A 12355-nucleotide genomic window follows, 5' to 3' on the forward strand; every position below is an offset into this window, starting at 1 on the left:
ATGATGCGACGATTTCGGTTTGTTCTACGCAATTCATTTATGACTTCTGGCAAACAATTATATCAATCAGTATTTACAGTCCTTCGATCCTCTAAAGCCACGGTTGCTACATGTCTAATATGACTGAAGAAACAAGCAATCATTTGCTTGGCAGCACTGCGTGAACGAACAACTTTTGTTGATTTCGGTTCATTTTGAAATACCCAAACAGTGGATTGTTGTTTATTTTCGGGCTCATACGAATAGATTCATGTTTCGTCCCCAGTAACGATGTTGTAAATTTGACCGACCTTGGTTGAATTTCTTGAGCATTTTTTTACTTCATTTAACACGAGTCTGTTTTTGAGCTTCGGTCAAATTGTGTGGGATCCAATTGCAAAGTTTCCGTACGCTCAAATGATTATGCAAAATCATATGTATTACTTTCATGCCTAAGGATGCCTGAATCTCGGGGTATGTCATAGCCGGTCTCGCTCAATCATTTCACGCACAGCGTCAACATTAGTGACAACAACAGACGTGAATGGACGACCTTCACGGAATTCGTCAAAGAAAGGTCCACGCTGGAATTCAGCAAACCAATTATAAACAGTCCTATTGGATGGTGCTTCATCCCCAAAAGCCAAATAAAGTCGATTGATGCATTGTTTTGGAGTTAGGTTACATTTGTAATCGTAAAAAATCATTGCCTGAAAATTTTCATGCGAAATTTCCATTTTCTCACAAAATAACTTCTTTTAAAATACTATGCAAACAAAACTAGTTGGCTTGGGTACAAACTGTCAACTGAATTATAGGTTAAAAACATCTAATTTTACGGATATGATAGTAGCAAAACAGCGCCACTGGAAGTATTAGATTGCAAACTTTTCCAGCAGCCTACGTACGAGATTATGGTCGACTCTGAGTTGTTCCATGGTTGCTCCCCCGTTCCTTCCAAATATACTAGGAAGATTTACACATTTTCCGCTTTACTTACTGCCTGAGGCGTCGACCGCCAGGAAGAGAAGGAGACAGCCGGCGAAGACGACCGCCCTCGCGAACCCCATGGTTTTCTCTCCTCGAGAACCGCAAACTACTTTAACACTCTCGCACAATCAGCAATGACACGATCGGCGGCCAAATACAAAAGGCGGGCGAATACAAAAAGCGTCTGCGCTTTTCTTCATGCGTGCTTTTATGCTCTCGCAACTCTAAAATCTCGAACTTTAATGCTTAATATCTCGGTTCACGAGGCCGACCGTCGCATTTTTTTTGCCAGATTCTTTCATTTTGAATGAAAACGCGTCGGATGAGTGTATTTTTATTAAGATTTTAGGTGGAGTATGTTATTCTAAATAATTACCAAAGAATGTATTAATAAATAGAATAAGATGTTAAATAGAATAAAATATTACAAATATTTATTGAATTTCAAAATCTTTGGGTGATTTACATAAATATGTAGAACAACCTACATTGATATGAATTATCTTACTTTGTACATTATCAATAGAAATTACTATGTAATTTACAAAATCTACAGATTTAATCATTTCTATGTGTAAAATTTCGAAAGGCCTATTAGAACATATTACAATCTTTGTTAATTTAAAATGATTTTTGTTTTCTATTAAAATGATATCCAATATTTATTCTCCAATTTAATTGAACTAAAACATAACAAACGCGCGCGCTATTAAACTTTTCGACTTGTAAACTTTTACGTATACTACATGGGCTGAAAAGTCCCGGGATTTTTAATGAAAACAAGCGTTTTTTGGGCAAAGTTATATTTATTCCTCAACATAGTTGCCTTCGAGGGCGATACACTTGGTATAACGATTTTCCAACATTTCGATGCCCTTTCTGTAGTATGAAAAGTCCAAGCCTTCGAAATACGCCTCGATTTCCGCGACGATTTCCTCATTCGATGTGAATCTCTTTCCCTGGAGCCACCTCCCTTTCCCTTGAGCTTTGGAAACAGATAATAGTCGCTGGGGGCCAAGTCTGGAGAATACGGTGGGTGAGCAACCAATTCGAATCGTAATTGGTCCAATTTGACCATCGCTTTCAAGGATGTGTGCGACGGTGCGTTATCGTGATGGTACAGAATTTTTTTCTTCGCCATATGGGGCCGTTTTTTTTTTATTTCGTCGTTCAGTTTGTCCAATAATACAGCATAATACTCTCCCGTAACTATTCTTCCCTTCTGCAGGTAATCGATGAAGATTATGCCATGCGCATCCCAAAAAACGGAGACCATAACCTTCCCGGCCGAGCGTTGGTCTTTTGGCCGCTTTGGTCGGCTTTCGTGGCTTTTCAGCCACTCTGCAGACTGCCTATTGAACTCAGGCGTATGGTAATAGACCCACGTTTCATCCATCGTCACAAAACATCGAAAAAAGTCCGCTCGATTACGCTGCAACAACGCCAAATCGGTCGTTGAATCATCAATGCACTGCTATTTTTGATCGATGATCAGCAAACGCGGCACCCATCGTGCCAATAGCTTTTTCATCTCCAAAACATCGTGCAAAATGTATCCCGCCCGTTCTTTGCGAGGTGTGTCTTCGGTGCTCGTACGATCCATTTTAAATTCACTAAATCACCGATAAACTGTTGTTCTCGAAGGAGCAGATGTAGGATAACATTTCTGCAACCATTTCAATGGTTGTTCAGAAGTTTTTCCCATCAAAAAACAATGTTTGATCAAGATGCGATATTCCTATTTTTCCATTTTTTTTACGAAGGCGAAAGTAACGCCACTTAAACGATTGTAGCTTGTAAACGAATGAACGAAATGTCATGAAACTTCATACATAAACTAGTGACAGATGAACCTCTCGAAATGAATCATGTTTATTTTCTAGTGGCACCATCTATTGAAAAATCCTGGGATTTTTCAGCCCATGTAGTAAGTTTTAAAATATAAATTTAATTTAATTTTCCAAAAGCTCAACAAATTATAAATTTCAATAAGACTAACAAATAATGGCAAAGAGTCTAGCACGATGTAGGTACTCAAATAATTATATATTTACAATATATTATAAATTCCAGATGTTTCGGTTTTCACAGAACCATCTTCAGTGGACAATAAACTTACAAATTCATCAATCTTCTAAATTCCTACTTGTACAATGCAGTCTTGTCTTATTCCTCGATTAAATTACAATTTTTTTATGATTCCTTCTTTAATATCTTCGCTATTATATAGCGAATCCTAATAATAATTACTTATGGAATTATTTGTTCAGTAGCTCGCCATTACATGACGCTAATATATCTATCAATACTTAATCACTAACACTTATTAACCAGCATTTTTATTTTCAAGTATTTCGAAACATTTCTGAATTACATTTTAGCATTTAATTACATTTTAATTACATTTTAATTACATTTTAATTACATTTTAGCATTTAATTACTTCCTCATTTTTCTTAAACTTAAGCATTATCACATTAATATATATATTTTTGAATGTATTATTTGTTATTTAACATTTTATTTGACTGTATATATTTTGAGTTATGCAAATTTAAACAATAGTATGGCATTTTGCTAATGTGCCCTCTATGAATATTAATTACTTACGACCTCTTTTTTGAGGTTTTCATATTAAAATAATTATTTCATAATCGATTGTTGCTCTACTGTTAATCTATAGTTTATATTACGTATACTATTTTTAGTACTATAAGATTTTTAGTACTGAGCAGTTTCTATGTAGAAATTGTATGAATGTATAAACATTTATTTGCATATTTTAAAATGTTTTATTTTTTGTTAATTTTGTAATTAAATACTGTTTTTTAAACAAAACTAATATTTTAAGGCTTTTTTTATAGCTTTAGTCTTAGGCCAATTATCATCCTTTTTTTTTTCGAGTCATTGTGCAATGTCGCCATATTTTTATTAATAGTATCCATGGTGGAATTAGAAAGGTGAACCAAGGTGATGTATGCGCAGAAGTTGAAAGTAATGAAGAGATCTGTCAGCCAATCAAATTTCAAGCTAATTTGCAGAGATGCACTCGTTCACACTGCAAATAAGCTCAATTTCTGATTAGTCGAAATCTCAGATCATGTGACAGGTCCTCCGCCTTTATGTGCGTTGCTTTACCTTTCTAATTCCACCATGATAGTCCTAAATAATCAATATTTTGTAACTTTGAGTTCAGAATTGATTCAACAACATTTTAACGAATGTAATTGTCAAGTTTTAAACTTAAATATTGATTATTAACAAAGTTATTATGTAAAATGTAACTGAGGTGTCATAATATCACCTTCTCTCCTATTAATATTCTTTTAATATTACAAGAAGACGTGGTTTTAAAATTTGTATGAAATAAAAAAGTTAAACCTAAGCACACACAGTATTAGTTTTATTAATATTCATTTGACAAAAAATTGTTGTACTAAATTAAAAAATAAAATCCGAGTGATAAAATCTTTAAGGATTGACAGGAAAGATTATATCCGATAAAGATCTTTATTGGAATTTGTTTATTTGTTTAAAATTATGATTAAAATATTGTGAAAGTTAGAAGGTGCTAACAATTAAATTACAATTCTTTGAAGAATACGATAGCACCAAATTTTTAATTCATTGTCATTTAATTAAATAGCATTTAAGATTATAATAACATAAGTAATGAAAATATATGTCTTAATTTCATAATTATATAATGAAATTATAACAAAAGACATTAATATATAACATATATTGGTGTATCTTCTTGTACGTTTTAATAATAAATAAATTTTTATCACATTATAAAATATCATAAAATATTTTAAGATTAATTTTAAGATTATTCAAATTCCGTTCAAATATGTAGGAGTAAGGTCCGGATATTGGAGGCGTAGAATGAGTCAAGGAGAACGAAAAAGTTTTATACATTTTTGAAATATTCGCTGTAGTTTTCGAATTAAAAAAGAAAACGTCTAAGCCAATGTGCAGTAAAGCCGCGCCGTGAATTTATAGCACGGCCCAGCGCTTCACTCCATAGTGACGTAGGGAGGGCGAAGAGAAGGATTGCGCTTCATTCTCTCTACGCGCGCGCGCGCGCGCCGTCGCTATGAAATGAGGCGCGATGGGCCGTGCTACGAATTCGCGTGACGCGGCTTCATCGCACATTGGCTTAGACGTTTTTTTTTTAATTCGAAAACTATAGCGGATATCTCAAAATGGTATAAGATGTTTTCGTTCCCCTTAACCCATTCTACGCTCGCAATGAGACCTTACTTAAGAGACACTGTATGTATATATACAGGGTGTCCCATTTTAATTACCCACCCCAAATATTTCGAAAACTACACATCCTAGAAGAAAAAGTTTTAGACAAAAGTTGTAGGGTTTCGAGGGGGGCATCCAACAGTGACCTTAACCATGACCGTTACAATGGCCGTCAAGGTCATTTCAAGGTCAAGTCAAAATTTTCAAATGGAACGCCCCTTTTTTCACACCGCAATTGGAAAGAGGAAGAAATTTTACGTCCGAATATGACCTTGACCGTGACCTCAATGTCAAGATCATGTCAAGATGAAATCCAAACATCTTGAAAACTATGTGCTCTTGCAAAAATGTTCGACACCAAAGTTGTGAGGTTCGGCGGGGGTTACTTAATGACCATGATCATGACCTTCAAGGTCATTTCAAGGAATTAGAAAGAGGAGGAAATTTTACGGGTCTGAATTTTGTGTGATCATAAAAGCAAACTCCCAATGAAGAAAACTAGTCAAAATGTGTCAAAGTCGGCTGATTTTTTGATTGTTTGATCTGAACCGCACGAATGAGCCTCCAGAAGGACTCGACCCCGATTAAAATATCAATGCTTGCTGGTATGTTAAAACTAGGTTCAGCGAGTTTTATATGTTTTGGAACAGACACACTTTGCATGGGTATGAAGTGCTGTGGTAACTGCTGTTATTTTTGGAAGCACTACGCAGTCCATTTTTTCGGAGAAATTATTAAAACGCGATTTGACGCAAAGATTAACTACTTTATTAGCGTGGATTACTTCATCCATGACTCCCGCCACTGATACATCAAGAGGTCGCTCTTCGAGCTTCAATCGATTTGCTAATTCTTTCGTTATGAAATTCATTTGAGATCCGTCAAGTAATGAGATCTGTCAAGTAATGCTCGACATGAATGAATTTGATTATTGGAATTGTATACGTGGATAATTGCAGTAGATAGTAAAATATTTAACGAACGATGACCTGATGTACATTGCGTGGCGACGGGGAGTGGAGGATTGGTAGCTTGATTTGTTGCTTGCGTGTTTGATCCCGATACATCTGAAATATTTGGAGCACTTATGTGTAACAATGTGTTATGTTTTTTGCTGCATTTTCGGCAATTACCTGAATTACATGCTTTCGTTTGATGCGTGTTCGATCTTAAACAGTTGAGACATAAATGTGCTTTTTTCCCTTTAATTCTATCTTCAACCGATAAATTGAGGAATTCTTTACAATGATATTAGGTGTTGGAATTAATTCGTAGCGTTTTTTAATGAAAGAATGTTATTTATTTCACATGAGCATTAAAAAATACATTAATGAAAGTACTTCCCATCACTTGTAAAACGCTACGAATTAATTCCAATACCTAATATATTGAAAGGTTTTTCTTGCAAATACAAGAATTCTTGCAATTGCAAGTGTTATGTTCAAATCCTTGAAAATTTTTTGATCAAGGAGACAATGAGGGAGAATGGAGAGAGTATGGAAGGACGGTTAGACTCAATCTCACAGGTATACGCGTGGAGGCGAACATCTGTTAGTCGTACGCACCTTTTTAGTCCTGGAATGTGGGTCAACGTCCGAAGGGACGCTATGACACCTGTTCCGCTGGACAGTGCGAACGTCGATCCTACTATTTGGGTTAAGGAACTTAATCCCAGGACTGAACATCGTGCGATCTCAGGTATTCGAGGGAAGTGAATGCGAGAGGTGATTTTAATAAATGACAGGGAAATACCTTATATTACGTTTATTAATAATAAAAAGAAAATAGAAAAATGTTACATATAATAAACTTCTTCTATCCCTTTTTCATTATATAAAAATATAATTAACACCTTATGGGTGTGTGTGTGTATTGGTGTATGCGTGTGTGTGTGTGTAGAGGAGAAAGGGTTAGCGAGTATAAGCGCCGAGGAAAGTGTTGCAGGAGCACATCGGTATAAGGTGCTTATAAAGGACGTGTAAGGTGTGGGATTTCCGGAGATATACACGGTGACTAGTCTGTCCTTCGTAGGAGGGGGACGTAAAAAACCAGAACATCCGATTCCAATCGATCGGCTCGGGATTCAGTTGAAATGGGGTGGGAGTTGATCCAAAGGAAGAAAAGGGAGTGAGAATCCTTTTTCGTGAGGAGGAGGGGGAGGATTTCTCGGAAGGGTCGACAGGAGGAGAGGTGAGATCTAAGGGTTATGTCTGTAATGTTGGTGAGTAAGAGATCTCGCTAAATTGCTCGTCGGTCGGTTGAGGCGGCGCAATTGTGAGTGGCCCAAGGAGACGGTTCCGCCTACTCTTCCGGACATAGGGAGTTCTTCCGCATTTTCAAATGGTACGCACTACAAACCGAAGGGTTAAAATGACGTGCATATATGTTCTTGGAAATGGACGCAAGTGTATATAGGTACAGATATGTGTTCCCATAGTGGGGAGACGAGGGGATTGACTGGAAGGAGCGACTTACTATTAATTGTCCAAGATATCGGGTAGGTTCCGGTGGGTGACTCATCGAAGGAGATCCGTCGTCTGCGTCAGAAGGGCAATCGCAGTGCCGTACGCCTAATGATTCGGTGCCGATTTGCCCAGAATTTCGCACTCGTATGGAACCGCGAACTGGCGTGATTAGCGCGAGTTTTAGTAATTCCCGCACTCCCCGCGATAATAGGTCAACTCGTAGACTGCACGTGAACTGAGTTAGCTTGATCTTTTTACTTTACGCTTCCGCGGAACCTCTATTTATACCCCGAAAAAAAGAGCGTTGTGTCCTTTGTCTAGGATACAAAAGTTAATTGTAATGTCACGCGAGATTTACGATTTTTATAACGTTTTATCGTTGTTGATCTAGAGTACATCGTTAGAGTAGTTTCGAGAAGAAAAGAAGTGATTTACGGTTTTGCTTAAAGAGCCAAGATTGCTCCGAGATGGATGACGAATTCTGTTATTCTCGTGGAAAATACGGCTAAGTAAACAGATGGTTACCGTGCACAAATAGGTTTGCGTGCAGGGCTACCATTGTCAGTTGCGAGTCTGGTTTCAGATAACGTTCTTGTTGGAAGTTATTCTATGTTTACGATTTTTTAAGTTCGACATGGCGCCTGTTTTCTAAGATGAAATTGTTAGTCAGTCTCGGGTGACAAAGCCTAGATTTTTACTATTGCGTGACTTCGATGCATTTATAATGTCTTTTGCAATCTTATTTCTTTTCGGGCCTACATTAAGGTTGTTATTCTTTCCGGGTTGATTAGCATTTACGAGTTTTCGCGGAGCCTGTCCGGTCCCTCTTTTCAATTCTGTCAGATCATTATCAGAAGGCTCTGCTCGGGTCTCGCAGACGCTAATCATAGTCGCGACGTGGAGCCGAAGAAAAAAAATCCTGGCGTCTGTAAGACGTAACACAAGTACAAGAAAGATTAGATGTAGCGACAGACGTGAACTTTAAATTGCCATTATGCTTTGATGTGATACTACTTTTTACGCTATTGTAAGATCTACCATGTATTGATTTCAATTGTAAGATCTAGCATGTATTGCCTGGCATTAGAGAGTCAAGAATTCTATTAAATTCTTTAAATCTGGCAGCTTTTTTCCCTTAATACTTAATTCCCACGCCTTGCTAGTGACTACATCCAACTTACAAATGATAAGATGAATAATTAAATCAATAATCAGTGGGCCTTCCAAGGGCCTTGAGCGCGCGCAAATGTTTAAGAATAGTGTCTAATTTGCGAATCATGCTGTGATTTTCCTTACGTACAGCTAGTACTTCAAATAAGACGCGAACATGCTTTTGAACAAGCCATCTCTGATTGTCGAAATGTTTTTTGACCGCTGCTCATGCTTCATGATAATTAGCAGTGATCTTTAAGGAAAATCTCAAGTAGTGAAATTTCCACTAAACCTTCATTTAAATGGATTAATTGTTCAAAGGTATCCCTGTAGGAATATCAATCGTCATATGCACCTGGTAAATTTATATATGGTAAAAACTGGTAAATCTATTTTAGGCAATTTGACACGCGTTTCCCTCCAGCTAATCTCGCTTGTCCATTTACGTTTGATGAAATTGGCTGAGATGCGTTTTTTTTCATACGCTCAATGAGAGCGGTATATCAAGCCATTAACTGGAAGTAAGGAGCTTCAAAATTGTCACGCTGTTGCGCATGCTGCTCATGGAGAACTTTTGTCGGTGATCGAGGGATCTGCGTTTTCGAAAATTTCTATACGAAATTGAACTGCTTCGAAGTGATTCCACAATTCCGACAATCTTTGCTTGCGCTCAATGAGAACATGCTGCGAATCGCAGTTGACGTCGAAATTGTCGATGAAGGTTTTTAACCATGTGACCGCGGATTTTATATGAGCTCTCTTAATTTTTACGTCTGCTAATGGGAGTGTTTCCATTGTAAAACGTTAAATGTAATGCGTGATATCGACTGCGTAGCAACGCGAAATCATTATAATATGAGCCTGGCTAATGAAATGCAAAGCTTTATGAAAATGCAAATGGCTGCCCGTGCAGGCACGAATCTAGCTTCTTCTGACAAATATGGCAGCTCTTGTGAGCGAGAGTTATAACATACAATATGACAGCTCTTGTGAGCGAAAAGGACAAACTACAATATGGCGGTTCTTGTGAGCGAAAGTAAACGACGTATGGCGTCATCTGAACGAAAGCAAAGACCTCCTATGTCGATGTCTATTTGAATATGATGCGCCTAATGCGCGATATTGCAAATATAAAGGAATTTTCTTACCTCGCAATGTATGCCTGAGATAAGACTTATGAGTATTTATCGTGTGCGATTGATACGCTTGCACGTTACCTCAGAAAATGGATATAATCTGCTTGTGCAGAGATACCTGTGTATTTGTCAATTCCGAAGTCTGTCGGAATTTGTGAAAATCCGGCTCGAAGGATCAATGTTAGGGAAAGAACCTTGATGTCCTTATTGCGTTAAGTGGAACGCTGTTTTCTCTTCGTCAGAGACTTGTGTCTTGTGCCTTGTGACTTGTCGATCTGTGTCGTCTTGTGGCCACGCCCGATGTAATTCGGCGTAATAAAATGAGGCTTTGTGCGAAAATATTTTAATGCATCTTAGATTACATTCGCGTCGTACAATATCGAAGAATAAAAAAACGGTTTGCGTACCGTTTACGCACGTGAACACGAAAGGATGGTCGCACGCAGAAGCACGGCAAAATGGCGAGAAGCATGGAACGGATTCGCATGGAAGCCGCATAATCGCGCGCATGCCCTACCCTTCGGTGAGCTCTATTAGCAACACGGGAACGCTGTAGTCACGTCGGTAAACTGACGTGCTGGTATTAGATCGGCTGAGCTAAATCTTATATTAACAAGTGCCAACATATTGAATTAGGGCATATGAAATGGATAACAAGCACCACGACCGATCAGGCGATTATAAGGCAAGAAGCCGTGACTACTAATTTAAGTATTTGACACGTCTAACAAAAATTCCAAGAGTCTGTCATTGAACGATGTCTTATAACGCTTTTAAAGGCCCTGTAATTTAAGCAGATTTGTTCTCAATAGTTAGATTTAGTCAGATTTAGATTTTTTTAGATACGTGCTATGTGCTGATATTAAGATGTACAGACAGGTCAAGGTTCACGAGAATCAAACGTCCTTACTTAGATGATATTCTGAAGGGAAAATCCTAAGGTTCCTATGCAAATGTTTGAATTATTGACTATATTACGTATGGAACAAAGCCGGAACTGCCATCGTTTTTTGATAATTAGATGTTTGCAGTAGTTAGCATAACTTGAAAAAGAAAAGTTTCCCGTAGCGACGGTCATCTGCAACGATTTCTATGAGCGACTTGATAACGGGATCAAATTCTGAGCAGGGCATCATAGACTTGAGAAAATAATTGATTGAATTGCTAGCTAAGGGTGGTTTCGAATTGTATAAAAATCTATCGAATATTCTCCAGATTTGAGCAATGAAAATAATGTAGTAGATCTTGTGAAGAATCAGGAATCTAAATTGTTAGGTATTTTATGGAATCCTGCTAAAGATGTGTTATGTTACAAGAGTCCACTTGTTAAATTAGATCAAAAGATGAAAAGGATTATGTTATCCGAAATGTCTCGGTTATTTGACACGTTAGGTAAGGCCAGTGATAACAGCTGCTAAAATTATGATACAATCATTATGGGCTTGTAATATTGATTGGGATGATCCCGTATCTATGAATATTCATAAATCCTGGTGGCTGATAAAGTCACAATTGCGCATGCTAGAGTCGATAGAAGTGCCGAGATTAATACTAGAACAGGGCGATGATGCCGAAATACAATTACATGGATTTAGTAATGCGAGTGAACAAGCTTGTACGTAAAGGGAGTCAGAATTTCAGCTGCTTTGTTTTGTTCGAAATCCAGAGTAGCACCTCTGAAAGCTTTGTCCCTGCCGAGATTAGAGTTATGTGGAATGAAAGATTCTCTTGGCATTTTATACTCCCCAGAGAGCCTCATTTCGGGGAGTTATGAGAAGCAGCTATCCGCTCTGAAGCTGCATATGAAGAAGATAGTTGGCAATACTGATCATCTCAGAAATGACAACAGTGCTGACACAAATTGAGGTTATTTTGAACTCACGACCTTTAACGCCTTTATCCGATGACCCTACGGATTTAGGCGCGGTAACTCCAGCGCATTTTCTCATGGAGACTCACTAACAACTTATCCAGATCTGCAAGATATAGTGAATAGACTTTCTTGATGGCAACTGGTGGAACGACTGAAGCAGCATTTTTGGTCAAGGTGAACTAAGGAGTATCTCGCTCTATGTCAAGCTAGAACCAAGTGGAAGTTCGATACCCATGTCAAGATAAAGATCGGCCAATTGGTCCTATTGAAGGAAGACGAGGTGATGTCATTACGATGGATGTAGCACGCGTAGTGTCCATCCAGGGTCGGACGATATAATAAGAGCTATAACCGTTCGTACAAGTAAGGGCGTCTATAAAAGGCCAATTGTAAAAATTTGTCCTCTGTTCGCGGAAGAATGTTAAAAAAAAAAGAAATTATACGTAGTTTAAGTTTATTATAAGTTGCGTTAGATTCGTTAAGTTTGGCCGCTTGAGAAGGAA

At 37.7% G+C, this 12355-nt stretch overlaps 1 long non-coding RNA gene across 1 annotated transcript; it reads right to left on the minus strand.

The window, feature by feature from the left end:
• Nucleotides 1-387: 387 nt before the first annotated feature.
• On the minus strand, nt 388-1106 carry LOC147910677 (uncharacterized). The gene is made up of 2 exons (XR_015544142.1): nt 888-1106; nt 388-689 (listed from the first exon to the last, which is right to left on the minus strand). It is a non-coding gene; the product is annotated as an uncharacterized LOC147910677 (long non-coding RNA).
• Between the last annotated feature and the right edge of the window lie 11249 nt (nt 1107-12355).

Source organism: Acromyrmex echinatior, chromosome 2 (genome assembly GCF_024713525.1).
Source record: "Acromyrmex echinatior isolate Ae372 chromosome 2, ASM2471352v2, whole genome shotgun sequence".
NCBI classification, from domain to species: Eukaryota; Metazoa; Arthropoda; class Insecta; order Hymenoptera; family Formicidae; genus Acromyrmex; species Acromyrmex echinatior.